Source organism: Artemia sp. Qi Xiang Cuo, chromosome 2 (genome assembly GCF_049724085.1).
Source record: "Artemia sp. Qi Xiang Cuo chromosome 2, ASM4972408v1, whole genome shotgun sequence".
Taxonomy (NCBI): domain Eukaryota; kingdom Metazoa; phylum Arthropoda; class Branchiopoda; order Anostraca; family Artemiidae; genus Artemia; species Artemia sp. Qi Xiang Cuo.
Genome location: NC_142795.1, coordinates 77,267,255 through 77,292,709, shown reverse-complemented (window position 1 = coordinate 77,292,709; position 25,455 = coordinate 77,267,255). Strand labels below are relative to the sequence as shown.

The 25,455-nt window shown below is 35.3% G+C and overlaps 1 protein-coding gene and 1 long non-coding RNA gene across 3 annotated transcripts in view; one reads left to right on the top strand and one right to left on the bottom strand.

Annotated features, from left to right (window-relative positions):
* The window catches only part of Sol1 (CUB domain-containing protein Sol1), a 988,790-nt gene that overhangs the window by 907,906 nt on the left and 55,429 nt on the right, over window positions 1-25,455 (bottom strand). The gene's annotated exons all lie outside the window — the stretch shown is intronic.
* The window catches only part of LOC148955641 (uncharacterized), a 58,646-nt gene that overhangs the window by 23,582 nt on the left and 9,609 nt on the right, over window positions 1-25,455 (top strand). Inside the window, exons 2-3 of one of the 2 annotated variants that reach the window (XR_016143730.1) lie at window positions 7,425-7,612; window positions 20,444-20,604. This is a non-coding gene — a long non-coding RNA (uncharacterized LOC148955641). Of the gene's footprint in view, window positions 1-7,424; window positions 7,613-20,443; window positions 20,605-25,455 lie in introns of those variants that run through there. The other variant, XR_016143729.1, reaches the window with a different exon arrangement.

Here is a 25,455-nt window from a genome sequence, read left to right as displayed (position 1 = left end):
GGTCGACACATCCTCTACCTTTTCTAAAACCGCCTTGATCTTCTCTTAAAACTTTGTCTACAGCATCTCTCAGTCTAAAAACTTTCATATTACTAAGTAATTTGCTACCTACAGAGACCAGACTAATGCCTCGATAATTACCACACTCACCTTTATCACCTTTCTTATAAATTGGCTTAATTAAGGTTTTCCTAAAATCGTTAGATACTTCCACTTTTTCAAAAATCATATTCATAATGTTCAGTAGCATACTTCCAACCTCAGAGCCACCATATTTAAGAAACTCATTTACCACCCTATCTGCACCTGGAGCCTTATTATTTTATAATCCTTTTAGTACTGTCGCTAATTCTTCCTGATAAAGCAAATCTTCCTTGACATCCAAGGCATCACAAGCTTTTTAATTTTCCTCTATATCTTTTCCTGCAACTCTATCTTGGTTTAGCAAATTCTCAAAATATTCTGCCCATCTCTCTTTAATGCTTTCCTTACCGCTAATTGTGGCCCCGTTCCTATCTTCAACTGGGCCAAGTCCGGATTGAATACTCCCACTCAATTTATTAGCATGCCAGTACAATATTTTACTATTATGCCGTCTAGCTGCATCTTTCAGATCCTCGGCAATTCAATCCCTGGCCTCCACTTTACACCTCCTTAGTTCATTTGTTAATGCTTTTTCCACTTTCTTTACATTCCTTTTGTTTTCATATGATCTATCACTCAGATAATTCTTGTACAAGTCCTTTCTCCTTTCTATTAAAGATAAAGCTTTTTCACTAATATTCTTAGCTACAGTCTTAACTTTCTTCCCTAATACACCTTCAGCAACTTCATAAATTATTTTTCTAAAATTATTCCAACCATCTTCCATAATGTCAAATTTTAAACTATTTAAGTTTAGAATTCAACTGTTCCTGGAAAGTTTCTCTCAAATTCTCATCCTGGAGTCTACCAACATCATAATTTCCCAGGAGGGAGTTATCCTTCCGAAATTTCAGCTGTAAAACAACCCTTGACACTACTAGATGGTGATCTTTACTTTTAACACCAATAACAGCACTCCTATATTCCCTAGTACCTTGTATTGATCCTGCCAGTCTTCGGTTTACTATAACATAATCAACAAGGTTTGCTCTCTTACCATCACGTGAAGACCATGTTAACTTATGAGCCATTTTATGACCAAACACTGTATTGGTTATAACTAGATTGTTGTACCTATAAAATTGCAAAAGTCTGTATCCATTATACCATCTATCCCTATCAAACAGTTCGTGGTAACGAACTGTAAGTAAGGAGCGACCCGGCTCAATGGTAACCGAAACTCTAGAAAACGGGTTTTTGATACCAATAGATATATCAAAAGAATCAGATTTCAATGCTGATTTCAAATATATAACTTTTATCAGGTTTAAAGCTACCTATCAAATGTTACGGGCCTGAGAATAATTTGGCTGATTTTCAAAAAAGGGGGAAAGACCCCATAAAAGTTATAGAACCTTGGTGAAAAGAACAACATTATAGTATGTGCATCAGAGAGCCCTTCTGTAGAGTTTTCAAGAATCTATATAAAAATATGTGGATTTTTGCATTTTTTGCCAGAAGAAAGATCACGGATACGTGTGTATTTGTTTGTTTGTTTTTTTGTTTTTTTTTCCCAGGGGTGATCGTATCGACCCAGTGGGCCTTGAATATTTTGAGAGGACTCATTGAAACGGAAATTAAAAGTTCTAGTGCCCTTTTCAAGTGACCAAAAAAAATGGAGGGCAACTAGGCCCCCTCCGACTCTCATTTATTTCCCAAAGTCAACCGATCAAAATTTTGAGATAGCCATTTTGTTCAGCATGGTCGAAAATATGATAAAAATGTCTTTTAGGATGACTTGATCCCCCAAAGTCCCCAGGGGGAGGGCTGAAAGTTATGAACTTTACTCAATGTTAACATATAGTATTGGTTATTGGTAAGTATACAGACTTTTTCAGAGGAGATTTTTTCTGGTAGATGGGGGAATGAGAGGGGCGGGGGCTATATGGAAGGATCTTTCCATGAAGGAAGTTTTCATGGGGGAAGGGACATTACTATGAAGGGGGCGCCGGATTTCCCAGCATTATTAAATAAAAAGATCAGGAATTAAATAAAAAAAAAAAACAAGTTTTTCAACTGATCAACTGATTGTGATTAAGAGGTCATTTTTAAAGAACTGGAAAACAAATTCGAACTATAGTTTAAAGATCAGGGTTTTGACTAGGGGGCGAACCCCCTAATATACGTGTTAAAAATTTATGAATATAGAAGTTCGTTACGTAAGTTAATTCTAAGTTACGTATATTTATTACTAATAAAAACGTTCGTAAATAAAATTTACGCAAATTTTAATATGCAATATATAATATGCAAATATAATATGCAAATTTTGTTTTAATTATTCATGTACGGTGAGCCAAAATCAAAACCTGCATTAATTCAAAAACGTTCAAAAATTAAATAAAAAAAACAAGTTTTTTTAACTGAAAGTAAGGAACGACGTTAAAACTTAAAACGAACAGAAATTATTCCGTATATGAAGGGGCTGTCCCCTCCTCAACGCCTCGCTCTTTACGCTAAAGTTTGACTTTCTCACAACTCTATTTTTTTAAACAATAAAAAAACTTTAGCGTAAAGAGCGAGGCGTTGAGGAGGGGACAGCCCCCTTCATATACGGAATAATTTCTGTTCGTTTTAAGTTTTAACGTCGTTCCTTACTTTCAGTTAAAAAAACTTGTTTTTTTTATTTAATTTCTACCTAGGACCCTGTCTTTTTGCTCCTGTAACTGTAAGTAATATTCATCTGAGTCGCTACTATCTCCGTCAGTCGGTTCTACAGGGGCATATACTACTTTAACTGATACCCTTAACTTTTTAGTCATGAAATGAGTAATTCGTATTCTATTGTTAATACCTTCCCAGCCTAAACAAGACTTAGCAGCTTCCTTATTCATCATGAGACCTACTCCCTGTCTATGTACCCCATCCTTCCTGCCTGAGTAAACAAATTCTATATAGCCTAATTTCATGCTTCCTACCCCTGGGATATGAGTTTCTGAAACTCCTAATAAGTCCAGTTTGAGTCATCTGAATTCGTCAGTCAAAATGTCGATACGATTGTCATTTTTTAACGTCGTAACATACCAAGTTCCGATTTTCATGCTCTTTAAATTATTGAAATTATTTTGGCCTCAGGAAAAGCAATGACACCGGATACCAGTGCAGGACGGGGATCACATATCTTCTCAAGTCTACACCGAAATGCTTAAGCCGGCTTGGAACGGGACAGCAAGAAATCCCTGGGACCTCCATGAATGGTGACTTTGTGCAATCCTGGGCCCATCTTGGTCACAACATGGTTTTCAGCACTTGGCGATGCTCTTCTATTAACAAGAGTCGAAATCCTGCATAGACAATCTCAGCCTATTACCTCCGGCTCATTATATATTAACGCCTACAAATATTATGCTACTACGGAGAGGCAGCCCATAGTAGATATTAGCTAGGCAGAGGTTTTTCAGCCCGAAGACGTCCATCAAAACATACCAAGCCTAGAAGAACTGTCCATTAATCAGAATCCCGTGCGAATGTTGTGTCGTTTACTAGGCTATAAATTCCTCGAGGGACACCACTCCTCAAGTGGGAATCGGTTAATCTTTAATCGGTTTCTCAATCAATCCAGAATGCCCCCCTCTGTGGAAATTATTTCCCGGAAATCAAAACACGTGTACAAAAGCCCTCGGATAATTCCCCCAAGACATCTTCACATGAAAAATTTGGCAAAGAGAATGTGAGATAATTCAAATGAATTTCCCATATTAAGTCTGTCAAATCCCCCAGTGTAATATTTCCCCTGTAAAATTCACTCCCCCGGGAATTTCCCTCCCCTAGTAACATTCTCCCTATAGAAATCCATCCCAAGCACAAACCCTACCACCACGGAAAATGTCTATACTTCCCAATAACAAATACTGTACGTAAATAATGGTCAAATTTCATAGCTTACAGGCCTTTGCCCACGGACTTTGGGGGGAGCAGTGGGAGGGAGGAGTCCAATTGCTTTCTAATCTTTTTGGTCATAAAAAGGGCGCTAGAACTTTTAACTTCCGTTCGAATGCTATTTCTCCCGATCTTCTATGACCATTATTTCAATACGATCACCCCCGAGGGGAAAAAAACTCGCATCCGGGAAGTTTCTTCTGGCAATTAAATAAACAAAGAAGTTTTTTAACTGAAATTAAGGAGCGACATTAAAACTTAAAACAAACAGAAATTATTCCGTATATGAAAGGGGCTGTCCTCTCCTCAACGCCTTGCTCTTTACGCCATAGTTTCTTATTGTTTTAAAAAGTAGAGTTGGGAGAAAGAGTCAAACTTCAGCGTAAAGAGTGGGGCGCTGAGGAGGGGACAGCTCCTTTCACATGCGGAAAATTTTTTGTTTGTTCTAAGTTTTAATGTCGCTCCTTACTTTCAGTTTAAAAAAAACTTGTTTTTTTTTTATTTAATTTCTGAACGTTTTTGAATTAATGCAGGTTTTGAAGATTGCTCACCGTACATGAATAATTAAAGCGAAATTTGCATATTAATTTTACTTTTTTTAACTGATAATAACCATACCATACCAATAACCACAAGTTAGATTTTTGTTCCAGTTATTTAAGAATGACTCCTGAATCACAAAGGTTGTTTAATTATAATAATAATTAATAAAAACCACGCAGATATGAGCAATAGGTTTAAATGAGCCTTCATGGGATATGCTTTAAAAAATGAGTTTATCAAACTTGCAAAAATAGTGAATTATCTGAAAGTAATCATAAGAAGGGACAAATCATGATTGAAAAAAAAATCCAAGCAGGAATCGAGCGCATGATGATCGAATTTGATGTCCAGTGCTGTGCTAACAGACCCACTCCTCTAATAATCTAATTTAATATATTGGTGTTTGTAGGACTTTAATTCCGTAACTTATTAAGGGGGGATAGAGGAGGAACATGCGGGAGGTGTTCTTGCAAACGTCCAGTTAAGGGTTTAGGACCATAATTATTACGATGATACCGTTTTACGTTTCCAAGATTTTCAACTTAAGAAGTGGCACCAAAAGTGTTGTTTCCAGTGCTATATCTCCCTTAAGAATGGTAGAATAGCTAAAAAGCACGTATATGGGAGTAATAGTTTTCAAATGAGCTATTAAACATGACTCTAAAAAGTTATGGTAGCCCACTAGCCCCAGTTTTTCCACTTGAGACATGGCACCACAAGTGTCGCTTCTAATGCCATTTGAAACTTGAAGATGGTGGAATTTATAGAAAGAACTTAGATATGAGCAAAAGTTTCTTATATGAGCTATTAAAAATCTATCTACGATGTTCTGGCAGACCGCTAGCCCCACCCCTTGAGGAATGGCATAAAAATTGCCGTTTTTCGTGCCATATGGCACTTGCAAATGGCGGAATTTATATAAACCATGTGAGTGAGGTAGCTAGTTCTTTATTTAACAATAAAAATCATAAACAAAAAACTGCTTCAACAAAATGTCCCCTATAAGATTCCACAGCCGGGAAAGAACAGGGGAGAAAAAAAATACCAACACAAAAAAATATATAAACAAAATTAAAAAAAAAATGTACATATAAGAAACAGCTTTTGAATGAGCCCTTTAAATATCTCTCTATGATGTTCTAGTAACCCGATAGGCCTGGAAAAAAGAAGAAGAAAAAAGACCGTTTTAACGCTTTTTAACTTTTAGTTACTATGGGCAGTTACCTGGAAAAATGTGTCTACGATATTCCGGTAGCTTGTTAGCGCCGCCCCTTGAGAAATGGCTAAAAAATTGCCATTTTAGTGCCATATGGCGCTTGCAGATGGCGGAATTTATAAAAAGCACGTAGATATAAGAAATAGCTTTTGAGTGAGCCATTAAAAATCCCTCTGATTTCTGGTAGCCCGCTAGGCCTGCTGAAAAAAAAGAAGAAAAAAAAGGGACCAATGCAAAAAGTGATGCTACCAATGCAAAAGTGATTTTCCTTGTTGTTCAAGGAAGGGGACTGTAATTTCCCTGAACAAGGTTTTCAACCATGCTGATTACAATGATACACTTTTCATTTTGATCTGACGTCATTTTTGAGGGGTTTCAGGCTTTGTTTCGAAATCACCATAATTTTCTTTTCGCAATTAACTTTCACTTTTAAGACGAACCGAAATAATAGTTACCATTCCTGAGTCAGTGGCAGATGGCATTTTTCTTCATTAGGCAGTTTTTTTTTTCAAAACGCGTTTTTTAACTTTTGCTTAATATGGGCTGTTGTTCGCTCTTTACTAGATTGCAGCTACCGCTGCAACCATGAAAATAGCCAACATTATTGAGGATCTGAAGATTTTTTCTTGAGATTTTTTCAGATATTTTAAAGTTAATTCTTTATGGCTGAATCTTTTCAATATTATGAATTCCGGTTTCAGTCATTTCCACTCATGGAAGCATTCCTAGATTGAGTATCCCTTTGATTATCTTTGCATACCCTAGCATACCCAGGTTGTAAAATGAAAATACTGGATAGGCTTTTTCGAAAGATTATCTTGTGTCTGTTTCTACAGGCTGTCAAACCAGGCAGTTACAAATGATGTAGTTCAATGGGTTGAGGTGGAGTTCAATGACCATCAAGAATGGATTTTTAAAGTACGAACCTTTACGGGGGTTCTGAATAAGAAACACCTGTTTTAGGTGCGATTCTATCTTCTGTTAATTTCCTTGTTTTTTATGGTCTTGCAAAAAAAAATAGTTAGCAGGGAAATTAAAGTTAAGATTGACGATTTTCTTTAATGTCTTTTTATTTTGGGTCAATCTTTGTCTCTAGTTTCCTTGAATTCTCTGCAGTTGTTAAATATTTTTGTTGTTTATTGTTTTTTAGCCAGGTCTGCGATCAAAATCTGCGATTTCCTTTATTTATTTATTTTGTGTCAGTTTTTGTCCTTAATTTCCTTCAAATGTCTTTAATATAATGTACCCTTTCGTCTTAATTTCCATTTATTTTTGTTTGTCATCTCAACTCACATTAAAATTTTCGAAAAAATGATGCAATTTAGAAGAGTTTGAGGAAAAACAACCCTTTTGAAGCAAATGATAAGAATTTATCCGCTTTGTGTAATGTTATCTCAAGATTTGACGTTTCTGGGCCATTTCTTCACTAGCGCGTAAAGATGTTCAAAAAACATTGAGGTCCTAACGTCTAGTATCCTAGCATAAAACATCCAGAGGAAAACGACACATACAAGTAAACTCACATGGATTCCTTATTTTACTAATAAAATGTTTCGAATCTTATAATCAATTAGGAAGCTACTACTACTACTACTACAATACTACTACTTCTAACAACTAAATTACTAAAAATTCATTGCAGCACCAAGCCATTTGAGACCAACACAGTTGTGCTCACCCATCCTCCACCCCAATCTATTCAAAGCTTCACTCTCTACACCCTTTCATGGAGTTTCAATTTCCACTGGATCCTTTCTAATGACCTCTGTCCACCCCATTCGGAGATGACCTGCTTTTCGTTCAGCCACAGCTGGATAACAAAAATGCCAGGTCTGTTGCTATAATTATCTTATTTCGATTCTATACTTCTATGGTAACACAATTAATATTTACAAATAAATTATAGTGTCATTAAGCAAATACAAGTAAACTATAGAGCTTGGAAAACTAAATTTTTTGTTTATATAAAAGCCTCTCAGCTTCTTCTGGCAAAAATATTGGAGCCATGATTTGACATTTTGCTCGTTGACAAATATGTGTAATTGCTTTTTTGTACATCCAAAAATTATGGTATTATGTTTTAGTATCCTTTGAGGAGAAAAGAGATTTTGGGTCTGCTCCGCCTCCCTTCTACGGCCACTTCTACACTGAATATGTGGTGGTGCTGTAGCGGTTGTCTGTAGTAGATTTTTTATAGTGGAGCATTAAATAACGGGCTACTTTTCAAACGTATTTTTCCGTTAGTAAAACTGGAAATATCCCAGATCGCCAACACAAGAATTGAGACTTGTCATTCTAGTTCTACTGAATACATGGAATTTAACTATAGTTTGATTATGCCATGTGAGCAGTAGCAGCTAAAATTTTAGTAAAAAATGTAGCATAAAATGCCAGAATAACTAGAAATGTTTCCCTTCTTATCATGATGCTTTGATTTCAAATAATGTAGAGTTGGATTTTTATTTCAATAAGTGTGTTGTATTGCAATGTTTTTGCTCTCAAATTGGCGAAGGAACTTGGAGTATCAACGAAATTATTGCACTGAAAAAAAAATGCTATGATACCCCATTATATTCCATGAGATAGGCCTGCAAAAAAAAGGGTTATTTGGATGTAGGCCCATTTTTACCACTTTTTGTCTTACGGGAGGGGGGGGGATCTCAAATAATGAACTGAATTTATACGTAATCAAATTCACGTTTTTCACGAGGAGTTCTTTGGAGAAATCTTAAATAAGGGATTGTCCCTCCATTTCCCCTTCAGTGCTTATCCACATAAAAATATGAATGTAATTTATCATTTCGCACTTAGAATTTTTTGCAATAAGCGGGATTCCAAAGCATCCACATGATAGTTTTTTTCCAAAATACTCCTGAAAATTAATGGAGGCTAGTTGGTAAATTCATTCCATATTTACCTGAAAGACCTCTCGCTAGAAGTTGGAGAATTTTTGCATTTCCAATGATTGTGAAAAGGAAAATAATAGAAGGGCAATTTTTAAATATGATACCCTAAAGAAAGTTCACTAGAAAAATAATCAACACACTACGTTAGTTTAGGTATAGATAATTTATTTATTCGTATATAATCTCGCCATAGTATATTTTTGTCCGTTTCCAACTTGAATTTTACCACTTACATTGCGAAAAATTTGAAAATCCACTGTGAAACGTTCCTGGCAACTCGCGACAGTAAACGTCGGTGGTAACAACTATTGAAGGCAAAGGGACATTGTCTCAAAGGTTTTGTCTGTTTCCCTCCCCCTAGATTTTGAAAAATAACCTTTTTTGATATTTACATTGAAAAATGTTTTTTTTTTTGTGCTTCCATGGGAAGAATTGAAAAACAACAAAATTATCATCCTCTGGATTTTGAAAATACATTTTTGTCTCCCCCCCCCCTCGCTCCTAGTTTCTGTGAATTAACGCCACCGCTAAACATATTTATTTATAAGTAATGAAAGTTGATCAGTTGTTTGAGAGTGTGTCGAGTTAAATTTAATCAAGTTCAAACTTGATAGAGCTAAAAATTTTAATATTAACTGAAATGTTCCAGATAACGAGCAATAGAATAAACATATTTTTTAATACCTCAGCAGAGTTAGGCAGTTGCTTGGGAGTAGCTTCGACTTATTTATGGAGAGAAATATTAGCGTTCAAAAAAAAAAGCGTTACCTTTTTTTGGAAAAAATGAATTGCCAGTTACCCCTCCCTCCCCTCCGATATTTAGAAAACATAGTTTTTCGGTATCATTATTTTAAAAAAGAACACAAATACCCTCCCCTAGACTTTAAAAAAACACCTTTTTGTAACTTCAATAAAAATATCGAAAGAATCCTAGCTCTCTTGCGTTTTCTTGAATTAGCGCTACTGGTCAAGTAAGAAACCAAGATTTTTTTCCAGGGCCAAGGCCACGGATAAGCCTCCTTTTCAACCCAGTTTTTAAAGAAATTCTTCTGCTTTCCAAATTTTTTTGGTGAATTCAAATTTGTAGGGAATGGTGACTAACCCCCTAAGAAAGCACTTTTGAAGAACTTCAGAATATCAGTGTTTCCAAAATTATTAGGATTCATTATTCTTTATTCTGTAGGCTACTTAGTGTTCCAAGCTTTACACTTTCAAAGATTCCTTAAGATGGTGTCCTAGAACGAATTGTAAAGGAGATTCCTATACCCTTAGTGCATGCAGCCCCTAGCCCCTAATGCATAGCCTAATGCATAGGCTTAATGCACAGCTCCTAGTGCATATTTTAATAGTCTTTTCTAAACCGTGTATTTTTGAAAGCGCTAAACTATTGCATAATTTTTTGCCATTTTTAAGGTATTCAACATTTTCAAGTTCAAGCCCAAGTTAGAAATAAAAGGTAATTGGATCTTGGTTTTTGTTATAAATTAATTTTTAAAAAATGTTTTTCCGAGGGAAGTAAAGAGCGAAGCTGAAACTTAAAACGGACAAAATTATTATTTCACAGCCTATTGAATATATATTAATAAAAATAGTACAAATAAACGAACTAATTATGCTTTACTACTCTTTTATGCTTATACAAAACTAGTGATTTACTGAAAACACAAAATAATATAGTAGCTTTTGTACAGTAAAAGCAAACCAATTAAGGACAGTTTTTACAGAACTAAAGTATTATAAACTCCTTTTAGGATCAATCCCTTTTAAGATAAAGCAACAATTCATTTTGGGATTTTCTTTATTTTTTTTTACGTTTAATTTGGTATCACTTCTCTACAATGGCTCAGTTCAATGACTAGCTCTTGTCTTGGTTCTTAAAAGGACATGTCATGATTAGTTTGTACACAAGTTCGAAGCAAGGCCGTCTTGATAGTATCAGGACTGTAGACTAGCTTTAGAATTTGTATCATAGTTTGAAATTCACTCTTGTATAGAGAGAAATAATCGGATTTCCAGAGTTCATATTATAAATTCTATTAAAGTCAATTCATATTATAGTTCATATTATAAGTTTAAAAAAACAGGATTATTGATTTAACAGTCAAAAGTGAGTGTGTACCCTGACAACACTAAACGAATCTATTAAGCTTTAAAGCTATATAGTCTTACACCATCTTTGACATTAGTAACTTTCAGTATACAATTAAAATTATCTTAAAAACATAAGCGTAAAACTAAATATTTTTAATAACTGCGAAGTAATTGAACAGCATACAGAAATATTGGATTGATTTATCAAGCATCATTTTGCTCTCACCAGCTATAATACCACTAGTGGGTAATATACAGTGCCATTTTTTTGTGCTATTTGGCACTTACGGATGGCAAAACTGATTAAAATCACGTAGATATGAGCAATAGCTTTCTAATCAACCATTAAACATCTCTCTAAGAAGTTCTGGCAGCCCACTAGCTTATAGCTTTTCCACTTAAGACATGGCATCAATAGTGCCATTTTTAGTGCCTTATGGCAGTTACAAGTGGTGGAATTCATAAATAAAACGTAAATATGAGAAATAGCTTTAATGTGAGCTATTAAACATCTGTATACGATGTTTTGAGTAGCCCGCTAGCCCCACCCCCTTGAGAAATGACACATAATGTGCCATTTTTATGGCACGTAATGTGCCATTTTTATGGCACTTGCAGATCACGGAATTTATAAAAAAAAACACTCAGATGTGAGAAAAATGTTTCTAATGAGCTATTAAGCATCTCTCTATGATGTTCTGGTAAACCGCTAGCCCTGGAAAAAAGGAGAAAAAAGGGAGACCTATCAGCTAAAGATGCAAAAAAGCGATTTTCTTTGTTCTTCAAGGAGGGGGAATATAATTTCCCTGTATGATGTTATTGATCATACTAATTCCAATGGTGTACTTTTCATTTTAATCCGACGCCATTTTCTAGGGGTTTCAGGCTCTTTCGTAATCACCATAAATTTCTTTTCGCAATTAACTTTTACTTCTAAGATTAACCGAAACAGTAGTTATCATTCCTGATTTAGTGTCAGATGGCAATTGTTTCTCACTAGACAGTTTTTTTGAAAACACGTTTTTCAACTTTTGATTACTATTGGCGGTGGCTGCCACTGCAACCTCTTTACTAGGTTGCAGCTGCCGCTGCAACCATGATTCAAAGTTTTGTCATGCCAATTTAATGTGTGCTAAATATCGCTACAAATCCCACCAAACAAGGAAGCTTTAAATGTGACTATAGTTCAGTCCTTCAAGGTAAATAGTTTTGACTCGGGTTAATGGCCTTCAAGAGGGGGTTTTAAACCCTGTAAATGTCGTCTTTTCTCGGGTTGTCTAAAAATAGGAAACACCTGTTAAGGGGTGAAATCTTATCATTTTGAAAGGTAACCTCGTAAGTGCCTTAGCCAAAATAAAATGATAGTACGGGTAATTAGATCCCTGGCGCCAAAGCCTGTGAAATGCTTTAAAATTATGACTGGTAAGTCATGGTTGCCTTTTCATGGTGACTTTACAAGTTTGTTCGAGGGAGAAAACTTCTGGTTAATATGGAGCAGTTAATATAATTGACCTACAAATAAAGTGAACATACAACTCGATGCCGTTTTTTATGCTCTTTCTGAATATAATTAAATAAAAAAAAAAGTTTTTAAACTGAAAGTAAGGAGCAACATTAAAACTTGAAACGAACAGAAATTATCAAGGAGGCACACTTGTGCCTCTTTAAAGAGGCGACCCACCACAATGTTAAGTGATTTCCGGTCTTAGAGGTCGCAGAGAGACGGCGGTGATCGCATTTTGTAGCCCAAGCTCAAACTAAGAAACGTGCAAAATTTCATCCTCCTCCGACTTTATCTTCATGGGGTAAACTGGGCCGGAAGTTTCGACCCTCCCACCACATCCCCCCTTTAACGTTGTCCGATCAGGCTGAAATTTAGAGGTTAAGCTTTCCTAGGGCCTGGGAGCTTATCCTCGAAATTTCAGCACAATCCGATCACCCCTTCTCTGTTTTCCAAAAAACAGATATAGCCGCTTAATGTTCATTTCTCTTTTTTTTTTATTAGCCACGCCTACAGGCAATAGTTGTCACCGGATCTGGGTGAATGAGGAATCATTCAAAGCGAAATTTAACCTGTTATGGCCTTTGGATATTTTCAGACCAAAAAAATTATCCCCCGAATTTATATTTACGAAAAACCTCGTTTTCCTATAAGAGCCCATGTTAAATTTTCCCACCACAGCCCCCCCTTTAACGTTGTTCGATCGAGCTGAAATTTATAGGATAAGCTGTCCTGGGGCCTGGGAGCTTATCCTCGAAATTTCAGCTCAATCCGATCACTCCTTCCACTCTGTTTTCACTCTGTTTTCCAAAAAACAAATATCAAGTTTTGTGGGGATTTCCTTGCGTCAAAAATAGATTCCATAGGCTAAAAATAATATAACAATTGCCTCTGTGGAACAGTGGTCGCTACTCCTGACTGTCAGGCGGAAGACCCGGGTTCGATTCCCTGTCAGAGGAAATTTTTTATATATTGAATTTAAAGTTTAAAAAAGAAACTCAGTTTCTTTTTTAAATCCAATCTATTAAATCCTTCGGCTCAACAGGCGTCTCCAGAAGAATATCACAGTCGGCCTTCACTTTGCAGGTAAGTCTCCACTGCTTTGATAACATGCCGTATACCCGCATGCTCGAAGACAAGTTGAAAAAAGAAAATCTTAGTGTGCATTTGATTTGAGTGTTCAGGAATTAAAAGCCTTAACAGAAGAATCTTGAAGCGAGGGGGGTTTGGGGGCGGCAGCCCCCCAGCTTTAACTCCTGACACGATCAGCTAACAGTAAGTCAAGCAATAATAACTAATAAACTGTACAAAAATGTACAGAAATTATTTGAAAAAAACTACGTTTTCTAAAGATTTAAAGAGGCTGAGTCACAAGTTCAAATCTTAAAACGTACAGGGATTAGGAGGTACAGTTGGGGGGGCTGCCGCCCCCCAAACCCCCCGCTTTCGCAGCCTTTAAATAAAAAAAATAAGTTTTTTAAACTGACAGTAAGGAGCGACATTAAAACTTAAAACGAACAGAAATTATTCCGTATATGAAAGGGGCTGTGCCCTCCTCAACGCCTTGCTCTTTACGCTAAAGTTTTTTATTGTTTAAAAAAAAGAGTTGTGAGAAAGTCAAACTTTAGCGTAAAGAGCGAGGCGTTGAGGAGGGGACAGCCCCTTTCATATACGGAATAATTTCTGTTCGTTTTAAGTTTTAATGTCGCTCCTTACTGGCAGTTTAAAAAAAAAAAATTATTTAAAGGCTGCGAAAGTGGGAGGTTTGGGGGGCGGGTGCCCCCCAACTGTACTTCCTAATCCCTGTACGTTTTAAGATTCGAACTTGTGACTCAGCCTCTTTAAATCTTTAGAAAACGTAGTTTTTTTTCAAATAATTTCGTATATGAAAGGGGCTGTCCCCTCCTCAATGCCTCGCTCTTTACGCTCAAGTTGTTTATTGTTTTAAAAAATAAAGTTGTGAGACAGAGTCAAACTTTAGCGTAAAGAGCAGGGTGTCGAGGCGGGGACAGCCCCTGTCATATACAAAATACTTTCTGTTCGTTTTAAGTTTAAATATCGCTCCTTACTTTCAATTTAAAAAACTAGTTTTTTTTATTTAATTTCTGATCGTTTTTTAGTTAATGCAGCTTTTATTTTTGCTCGCCGTCATTGAATAAGTAAACAAAATTTCCATAAAAATTTTACTTTTCTTTTGCTAAATGGCTGTCTCTAAATTTGGTTCTGACGTAATTTACGAATTAACTTACGTAACGATCTTCTATATTCGTATATTTTTCTTCTGGCAAAAAATACAAAGTTGCAGATTTTTGCAGAATGAGCTTGAAACCTATGTTATAGGGTTTTCTGATACGCTGAATCTGACGGTGTGATTTTTATTAAAATTCTTTCAGTTTTAGGGGATGTTTCCCCCCTCTTTAAAAAATCAGGTAAATTTTCTCAGGCTCGTAGCCTTTGATGAGTAGGCTAATATTAAAATTAATAAAATTAATATCTTTATGATCAGCAGTAGACGCTCATTATTTTGATAAACTTATTGAAATCAAATTTCCGTTTTTAAAATTTTAGACTTATATTGAGCCGGTTCGCTTTTTTTTTTTTATTGTTTTTTTTTTTTATTACGTACATTTGGGGGTTCTCCCCTTAGTCAATGACACGCTCTTTACGTTAAAAGTTTAAAAAAAAATTTAATTCACAAACCCCTGAATTACAAAGACCGTTTAATTAGAATAGATAGCTCTTTTGAAAGTACTAAAAAAACTGTAGCGTAAAGAGCGAGGTATTGACTTGGGGGAGAACCCCCTCATATACGTAATAATTTCTGTTCATTTTAAGTTATAATGTTGCTCTTTACTTTCAGTTGAAAAAACTTGTTTTTTTTAATTTAATTTCTGATCGTTTTTTAAATAAAGCTTGGAAATACGGCGCCCCCTTCATAGAAATGTCCCTTACCCCAAAGAAACATCCTCCACGGACAGATTCTCCCGAGTAAACCCCTCCTCCAGCCCCCCCCCCCCATCAGAAAAAAATTCTTCCTGAAAATGTCTGTATGCTTCCCAATAACCAATACAATATGTTAGCAATGAGCAAAGTTCACGACTTGCAGCCCTTCCCCCGGGAACTGTGAGGGATAATTCGTCGTAAGAGACATATTTATTAGATTTTTGACTATGCTGAGCAAAACGGCTATCTAAAAATTTTAATTGGGTGACTTTGAGAAAAAAATGAGCGTGGGAGGGGGCCCAGTTGTCCTCCATTTTTTTGGTCACTTAAAAAGGGCACTAGAACTTTTAATTTCCGTTCCAATGAGCCCTCTTACGATATTCTAGGACCACTAGGTCAATACGATTACCCCTGGGGAGAAAAAACAAACAAATAAACACGCACCCGTGACCTTTCTTCTGGCAAAAAAGGAAAATTCCATATTTTTGCAGATAGAAGCTTGAAACCTCTACAGTAGGATTCTCTGATACGCTGAATATGATGGTGTGAATTTCATTAAGGTTCTATAATTTTTATAGGGTCTTTCCCCCTTTTTTCGAAAATCAGCCAAATTTTCTCAGGCGCGTAACCTTTGATGGGTAAGACTAAACTTAATGAAAGTTATATACGTATTTGAAATCAGAATAAAAATTTGATTCTTTTGATATATCTATTGGTACCAAAATTCCGTTTTTTAGAGTTTCGGTTACCATTGAGCCGGGTCGCTCCTTACTTACAATTCGTTACCACGAACTGTTTGATAATCACTTTTCTTGCCAATTCAATTTTAAGCCCCTTTAGGACCCTTAAAAATAGTAATTTCAATCTATATTTTGGATATAAAATGGGTGAAAACATTTGTTTCAAACTTACTATATGATTATAAATCCATTTTTTTAAGTTGTAAAATTCACAGACATCGATGTGTCAAGATTTAGTCGAATAAGATAAAAATCAGAACAATTCCGCCGTGTTTTCTTCATTCTGTTAGGCCGCTTAAAAACTGCCGTTTCACCTATATATCGTAGGTAATTATTGTTTTAAAAAATGGAGTTGTGAGAAATAGTCTGACTTTAGCGTAAAGAGCGAGGCGTTGAGGAGGGGACACCCCCTTTCATATACGGAATAATTTCTGTTCGTTTTAAGTTTTAATCTTGCTCCTTACTTTCAGTTAAAAAAAAAAAAAATTTAATTAATTTTTAAACGTTTTTGAATTAATGGAGGTTTTGATTTTGGCTCACCGTACATGAATAATTGAAACAAAATTTGCATATTAATTTTACTTTTATTTGGCTAAATGGCTTTCTCGAAAGTTGTTTAATTTTATTTACGAACATTTTTATTAGTAATAAATATACGTTACTTACGAATTAACTTACGTAACGAACTTCTATTCCCATATATTTTTAATACGTATATTAGGGGGTTCGCCCCCTTAGTCATTACCTCGCTCTTTTTAGCTAGAGTTCGAATTTTGTTCCAATTCTTTAAAAATGACCCTTAATCACAAAGGCCGTTAATTAGAATAAATAGCTCTTATGAAAGTACTAAAAAATCTATGGCTTAAAGAGCGAGGTATTGACTAGGGGGGGGGCAAACCCAATCATATACTTAATAATTTCTGTTCGTTTTAAGTTTTGATGTTTTAAGTTGGGAAATCCGGCACCCCCTTCCTAGCAATGTCCCGTCCCCCATGAAAACTTCCTTCATGGAAAGATCCTCCCACATAACCCCCACCCCCTCCCCCCACTACCACAAAAAATTCCTCCATGAAAACGTCTGTATACTTCCCAAAAACCAATACTATATGTTAACATTGGGTAAAGTTCATAACTTTCAGCCCTCCCCCCGGAGAATTTGGGGGATTAAGTTATCCTAAAAGACATATTTATTATATTTTTGACCATGCTAAACAAAATGGTTATCTCAAAATTTTGATCGGGTGACTTTGGGAAAAAAATGAGCATGGGATTGGGCCTAGTTGCCCTCCATTTTTTTGGTCACTTAAAAAGGGTACTAGAACTTGTAATTTCCGTTTGAATGAGCCCTCACGATATTCTAGGACTACTGGGTCGATACGATCACCCCTGGAGAAAAAAAAATAAACAAAAAACAAATAAACACGCATCCGTGATCTTTCTTCTGGCAAAAAAAATACAAAATTCCACATTTTTGCAGATAGGAGCTTGAAACCTCTACAATAGGGTTCTCTGATACGCTGGATCTAATAGTGTGATTTTCATTAAGGTTCTATAGCTTTTAGGGGGTCCACCCCCTTTTTTTCGAAGATCAGTTACTAGAGTTTCGGTTCCTATTGAGCCGGGTCGCTCCTTACTTACAGTTCGTTACCACGAACTGTTTGATAAGGGTTTAGAACCACACTCGTATTATTCCTGTTCGTTTTGAGTTTGAGTCTGTTATTTATTTTAATTTCTGTTACTTTTGGGTTTCATTTATTTATTGTTGCTGATTTGTGTTAGTTGTATGCTTGGTAGATTATTTGATTCTATTTTTGTTCATTATTGGTTTAATGGAGTTCTTTACTTTTTTTGAAAAACCTATTTTGTGGAAAAAGTTTTTTTTTAATTAGTTTCTGTTCGTTTTATAATGACTTAGTTTTTTTTTTCAGGGAAAAAGACTTAGCCTAGATGTTAATTAGAAGTGTTTGGGGAAATGGTGGGCGTGAGGGGGGCATTTGCCCTCTGATCACTTTCGATTAATAAAAAAGACGCTAGTCCTCTCAATTTTCAATCGAACGAGCCCTTTTTGTAGCTTCTACGACAAACCTTTCTATAAAAACCTTGTATGCCCCAAGGACATAACCTACGATCCTTGTCCTGAGGGCTATGGGAGAAGGGTTATCATCCTAAAAGATATAATTTCCGGACCTTTCAACTACGTTGAACAAAATGGCCATATCAAAATGTTGATCGGGAATTTTGGGGAAATGATGGGCGTGGGGGGGGGGAGATTCTCCCTTCGATTACTTTCACTGTAAAAAAGGGCTAATTTCCAATTGAATAAGCTCTTTTTTGAAGTTTTTACGACAACACTTTCTATTAAAACATTATTTACCCCCAGGACATAACTTACAACTTTTGCCCTGAGGGCTGTGAGGGGGTTGTCATACTTAAAGAAAGAATTTCCAGACCCTTCAACTACGTTCAACAAAATGGCTATATCAAAATGTGGATCGAAAGTGTTTGAGGAAATGATGGGCGTTGAAGGCGTTCGTCCTCCTATCGCTTTTGACTATTAATAAGGGCACTAGCCCTCTGAATTCCCAATTAGATGAGCCCTTTACTCGGGGAAATGGTGGGCGTGAGAGGGGTTTTAGTTGCCCTCCAATCACTTTCGACTATTAAAAAGGGCACTAGCCCTTTCAATTTCCAATCGAATGAGCCCTTTTTGAAGTTTCTACGACGACGCTTTCTATAAAAAAACAACTTATATGCCCCCAGGGTATAACTTACAACCCTTGCACTGACGGGTGTGGGGGGGCGTGTCATCCTCAAAGACCTAATTTCCAGATCTTTCAATTACGTTGAACAATATTGATATCTCAAATTAGATTGTATGTGTTTGGGGAAGTGGTGGGCGGGAGAGGGGGGTTAGTTGCCCTCCTATCACTTTCAACTATTAAAAAGGCCACTAGCCCTTTCAATCTCAAAGCGAATGAACCCTTTTTGAAGTTTTTACAACAAGGCTTTCTATAAAAAATATTATATGCCCCCAGGGCATAACTTACAAGTCTTACTCTGAGGGCTGTGGGGGGGGGGGGTGTCATCCTCATTGACCTCAATTTCTGGGACTTTCAACTATGTTGAATAAAATGGCTATCTCAAAATTTTGATTAGATGTGATTAGGGAAATGGTGGGCGTGAGAGGGGCGTTAATTGCCCTCCAATCACTTTCTACTATGAAAAAGGGCAATAACCCTTTTAATTTCCAATCGAATGAGCCCTTTTTGAAGCTTCTACGACAACCCTTTCTATAAAAACCTTATATCCCCCAGGGCATAACTTACAACACTTGCCCTGAGGGTTGCCGGGGGGGGGTGGGGTTGTCGTTCTCAAAGACCTAAATTTCAGAACTTTCAATTACGTTGAACAAAATTGATATCTCAAAATTTTGATTGCATGTGTTTGGGGAAGTGGTGGGCGTGAGAAGGGGGCTAGTTGCCCTCCAATCACTTTCAACTATTAAAAAGGGCACTATTCCTTTCAATTTTCAATCGAATGAGCCCTTTTTGAAGTTTTTACGACAACACTTACTATAAAAACCTTATATGCCCCCAGGGCATAATTTACAACCCTTGTCCTGAGGGCTATGGAGGGGGGGGGGGTTGTCATCCTCAAACACCTAATTTCCAGAACTTTCAACTATGTTGAACAAAATGTCAATATCAAAATTTTGATTGGGTGTCTTTGGGGAAAAGGTGGGCGAGAGAGGGGGTTTAGTTGCCCTCCAATTACTTTTGACTATTGCGCTGCCTATGCTTTTAAGCCAATAAAGAGAGCGAAATGATTTTCCTTCTGTCCAGTCCTTCTCACTTTATTCTTTCCCATGAAGTTCTAGTTTCTTTGCGTTTCATCACCTATGGGAAATCAGAAAAATGATTCAATAATGGGTATTAGCAGTCTCTAGAACGTCTATCGACTCCAGATCATAATATACTCGGAGGACTTACTGATTGAAAATCAGTGAAGGGGTGTCAATTAGTCAGAAGCTGTGCTCCGTATGATATACCAACTTTATGTGGCTGTTTTTTGGTCCATGGACCTGTAACGCAGAGTAGGCTGGTTTTTCATTGCGAATTATCAGTGCTGTTAAGTCTTACTTTATGAGGGCTTTTCCCTAAATTTTAAATGGAACATGGCTGCTTTTCTATTCAAGATAAGACAGATTAGCTCTTCGATTAAACTGAACTTCGATTGAACTCTTCTTTCTTTTTTGCTGCCCATTACAATTGAACTGAACCATATGTTTCATAAGTTCATACATTCTCAACACGATTCCTTCCAAAAATCATAAATTTTTTATTTTGCAGTTTCTATTGAAAGATTCTTTCTTATTTTCTTAACTTTCTCGAAAGTCTGCTTTGCCATCGTATTCTACGATGCATACAACAGATGTTTCAAATTTCCAAATCTTGTTTGATGAACTCGTCTATTTTGACAGAACTTTGTTTGCTTGAGGGGTATCCCACTTTTCATCACCTGATGTACATCTCGGAATAGCAAGTGTGCTGCGAAATTTCACCATGCGTGGCACAGTTCCGTTACGCTCGCCACCGTCCCCACAACGCTTGGTAAAGTTTTACCACTCTTGGCACGCTATCGCCTCAATGCGCCACCAGGTGTACGTGATTTCTGGAAGGCGGCGGCCCTGCGGAGATTACTTAAAGAAAACAAAATGAACTCTGCTCATTGCTTCTTAGTTAAAGCCTTTTGTTGTTTCTTAACAATTCTACTTAAAGAATACCTTTCGTTTGTCGTGCATAACTTAATGCATGATTTGCATATATGTAAAACGTATAAAAAATCAAACACAATTATTAAACATGTGGTGGGCTTCAGTTCGGGGGCCCTGCCATACAGTATAGTTCTCAGTTTATATGCTATATATATATATATATATATATATATATATATATATATATATATATATATATATATATATATATATATATATATATATATATATATATATATATATATATATATATATATATATATATATATATATACATAATTTTGATAAAACATCTTGTAAAAATGAACAAATGTGCTTACAGACAAGAATTGTGCGTACAGATGCTTAAATAGTTAAAAACGTGGAATAATTGGCTTTAATTTGATAAAGATATGGCTTCCTTGTGATTTAGCCAAGATATAAGGTAATTTTGGTAAAAAAAAATGTCAATTTTCTAAACTGTTTACTAAGCTTATAGACTCCTAATTTCATTGTTAATTGTGTTATAGTATGTTGCTTTGCATATGATATTATTTTTAGACTTTTTATTTCAGTGAATTATATTAATCGATTTCCTTTTTTTTTTATGTCGAAAACATAACCTCTACAAATTCATACGGTTTGCTTTCGTGATTTCAAACAGTTCGTGGTAACGAGCTGGAAGTAAGGAGCGACCCGGCTCAATAGTAACCGAAACTCTAAAAAAACGGAATTCTGATACCAGCAGATATATCAAAAGAATCGCTTTTTATGCTGATTTCAAATATATAAATTTCATTAAGTTTAGTTTTACCATTAAAGGTTACGAACCTGAGAAAATTTCCCTCATTTTCGAAAACGGGGGAAACACCCCCTAAAAGTCAAGTGATCCTAATGAAAATCACACCATCAGATTCAGCATATCAAAGAACTCTATTTCAGATGTTTCAAGCTTCTATCTGCAAAAATGTGGAATTTTGTATTTTTTTTGCTAGAAGAAAGATCACGGATGCGTGTTAATTTGTTTTCTTTTTTTTGTTATTTTCCCCAGGGGTGATCCTATCGACCCAGTGGTCCTAGAATATCAGGAGAGGGCTCATTCGAACGGAAATTAACAGTTCTAGTGCCCTTTTCAAGTGAACCAAAAAATTGGAGGGCAGCTAGGCCCTCTCCCCCGCCCATGTTTTTTTTTCCAAAATCGTCCGATTAAAACTTTTAGATAGCCATTTTGTTCATCAAGGTTGAAAGGCCCAATAACTATGCCTTCATGTATAACATGACCCCCTACATCCCTAGGGGAAAGGTCTAAGTTATAAATTTGCCCATTGTTTGCGTATAGTATTTGTTATTGGGATGTATGCATACAGTTTTGGGTGTGGGGGGGGGGCAAATTTCCTGCTGGGAGTTTTTCCATTGGGGAATTTTCCATTGGGAGGGAAGTTTCCAGGGTATAAACTTGTCAGGGGATATTATACACTGGGGGATTTGCCAGAATTCTTATACAAAATTCTTTTATATGTCTTGCTTTCTCTTTTCCATCTCAATTTTACGCATGGAGTTTGTTAAGAGTAATTGTCCAGGGGAGATTTGCACCGGGATTGAATTTTCTAGAGGATTTTCCCATGGGGAGGGGGTTCCTCCGTGGAGGTGGGGCTAGACTTACTGGCATTATTTAAAAAACGATCAGAAATTAAATAAAAAAAAGTTTTTTCAACTGAAAGTAAGGAGCAACATTAAAAGGCCCTCTTACATTATGCAGGCCTTTCTCAAAAGTCAAGTTTGGTTAATACTAATGAAATAAAATAAAATAGGATGAATATACAATAGTTTATAAATAAATTTGGGCTATATATTTGCACATTAGGGGGGATGGGGGTAAAGCATAGCAAATATTAAATAAGTAACCTAACCTAACATAGGTACCTCCCCCCCTAAACCCTATAAAACCAAAGTTTAATATCGTATACGCAATGAACACCACGCTATCATTGCCTAGTCTATAGCGGTAAACATGTCAAAAACGGGGTTTTATCATTGCCTGCTCTATAGCAGTCAACCCGAGAGGCCTGCATAATGCAAGAGTACCCATTAAAACTTGAAATGAACAGAAATTATTGCGTATATAAAGGGGGTTTGCCCCTCCCCAACACTTCGCTCTTTACGCTATAAGTTTAATATTTGTCCCAGTTCTTTAAGTCCTAGTAACTCCTAAAACACAAGGGCCGTTTAATTAGAACAATAAGACGCTTTTTAAAGGTATTGAAAAACTTTAGCGTAAAGAGCGATGTTTTAAGGAGGGGGCAACCTCCTCCTCAAATTACTGATATATATATATGATATATATATATATATATATATATATATATATATATATATATATATATATATATATATATATATATATATATATATATATATATATATATATATATATATATATATATATATATATATATATATATATATATATATATATATATATATATATATATATATATATATATATATATATATATATATATATATATATATATATATATATATATATATATATATATATATATATATATATATATATATATATATATATATATATATATATATATATATATATATATATATATATATATATATATATATATATATATATATATATATATATATATATATATATATATATATATATATATATATATATATATATATATATATATATATATATATATATATATATATATATATATATATATATATATATATATATATATATATATATATATATATATATATATATATATATATATATATATATATATATATATATATATATATATATATATATATATATATATATATATATATATATATATATATATATATATATATAGGGGGTTTTGCCCCCCCCCCCGCGAAATGTTTGTCTGACTCTTAAACACGTAACAAAGATAGATATAAAAAAATTTGTATACGTTTTTTTTGTTTAACCCCCCCCCCCCACAATTTTTTTTGTGTAAAACCCCCTCCGAAGAGGTTTTTATGTAAACCCCCTCCCCCCGAAATTGTTTTTAGTAAAACCTCCGAAAAAAAAATCCTGGGTACGGCTTTGTATATGTATGCTAAGATTCATTCCTGAAAGTCTTAATAATTTTAGATTTAGAGAAGTTAGAACATTTAAAATGTATTTTGTTTTCAGTAAAGTGCAAATTATGTTCTGGTCCCTATTAGTTTCTGCTCGTTTTGAGTTGATTCGTTTATTTGTTATAATTTCTGTTCGTTTTTAGACTTCATTTATATAATGTTGGTTACGCTTTAAAAAAAATATTTGACTTTATTTCTGCTCACCTTTGGATTAATATAGCTCAATAATTTTCTTTTAAAAATATCTTCTATGTAAAGAGTTTTTTTCTTTTTAATTCATTTCTGTTCGTTTTTAATTGAAATAATCTTTTTCATTGGTTAAGAACATTTTAAATCTTTTTTTGTTTTTCTCTATTAGAATCCTATAAGAATACCTACTTCGATCGAAATTTTTACTTTGATTCGCTTTTTTGCTTATATTTTAGTCGGGAGGGTGCACTGTAATTAATTTTTCGCCGGGCCGCACCAATCCTAGGAACGGTTATGGTAGAAATAGTAGCAAAACTGGTAGTAAAATTGGCAGCCCTGGAAGTTTCAGCTTCATGCCCTAAAGAATTACTCGGATATTGCTAATATACTCCTTTGATAATCCACATGTACATAGTGTGTTTTGATTGAGTTCAACATAGCCCTCACTATTCCCTGAAAGTTTTGCTAATACTCTTAGTATCAGCATTATTATAGTGATAGTAGCAGATAAAATAGTGAGAGAATTGGTAGTAGGGTTAGTGATAGCAGTAGTAGTAATAGTAGCAGTAGTAGTAATAGCATTCAGATTGTGCCTCTTTTGTCTAATTTAACACCCTCTCCTCTTTCCCTGATAATTTTAACTTAATACTCTAAGTTGCTCCTGCGATATGGCTTTTACACCCTTTTAATAATCTGAATAGACATAGTCTGTTTCGATTTATTCAGCACTCTTCTCAAAATTCCATGAAAGTTTCACCATAATAACCCTAGCTTCAGTAGTATGACTTGTAGTAGTCGTAGTAGTAATAGTAACAGCTGTAATAAAAGTAGTAGTAATATTCACATAGTGCAGTTTGGTTCGTTCAACATCACCCTTAACATTCCCTGAAAGTTTCAACTTAATACCCTAGCTAGACCATTCCTGGGATATTGCCTATACGCTCTTTTGACAACCTGAATGCACAGAGTGTGTAATGATTTAGTTCAATGTCTCCCAAAAACCTCCCTGAAATTTTTATCTTCGTACTCATAGCCTCAGCAGTAGTAGCAGCATTATGCACAGAGTGTTCTTTGGTTAATTTAACATCCCTCTTAACACGTCCTGAAAGTTTCAACTCGGCATGCTCTGAAGTTTTAACTTAATACCTAAGCTGTGCCTGAGATATTGCTGATACTTTCTTTTGACAACCCGCAAGCACATCGTGTATATATATTTAGTTCAACACTCCCTACAACGTTCCCGTGGAGTTTCACCTTAATGGCCTTGACCTTTTTGGACACAACATGCAAAACATGCCCTCCTTTCCCGATAACACATATTATATGTAAACAACGAGTGAATTATATAACAACCCTTTCTGCAAAGGCTGTCGAGGGTTGTCATTCCCAGAGACATAGTTATCAACTATACT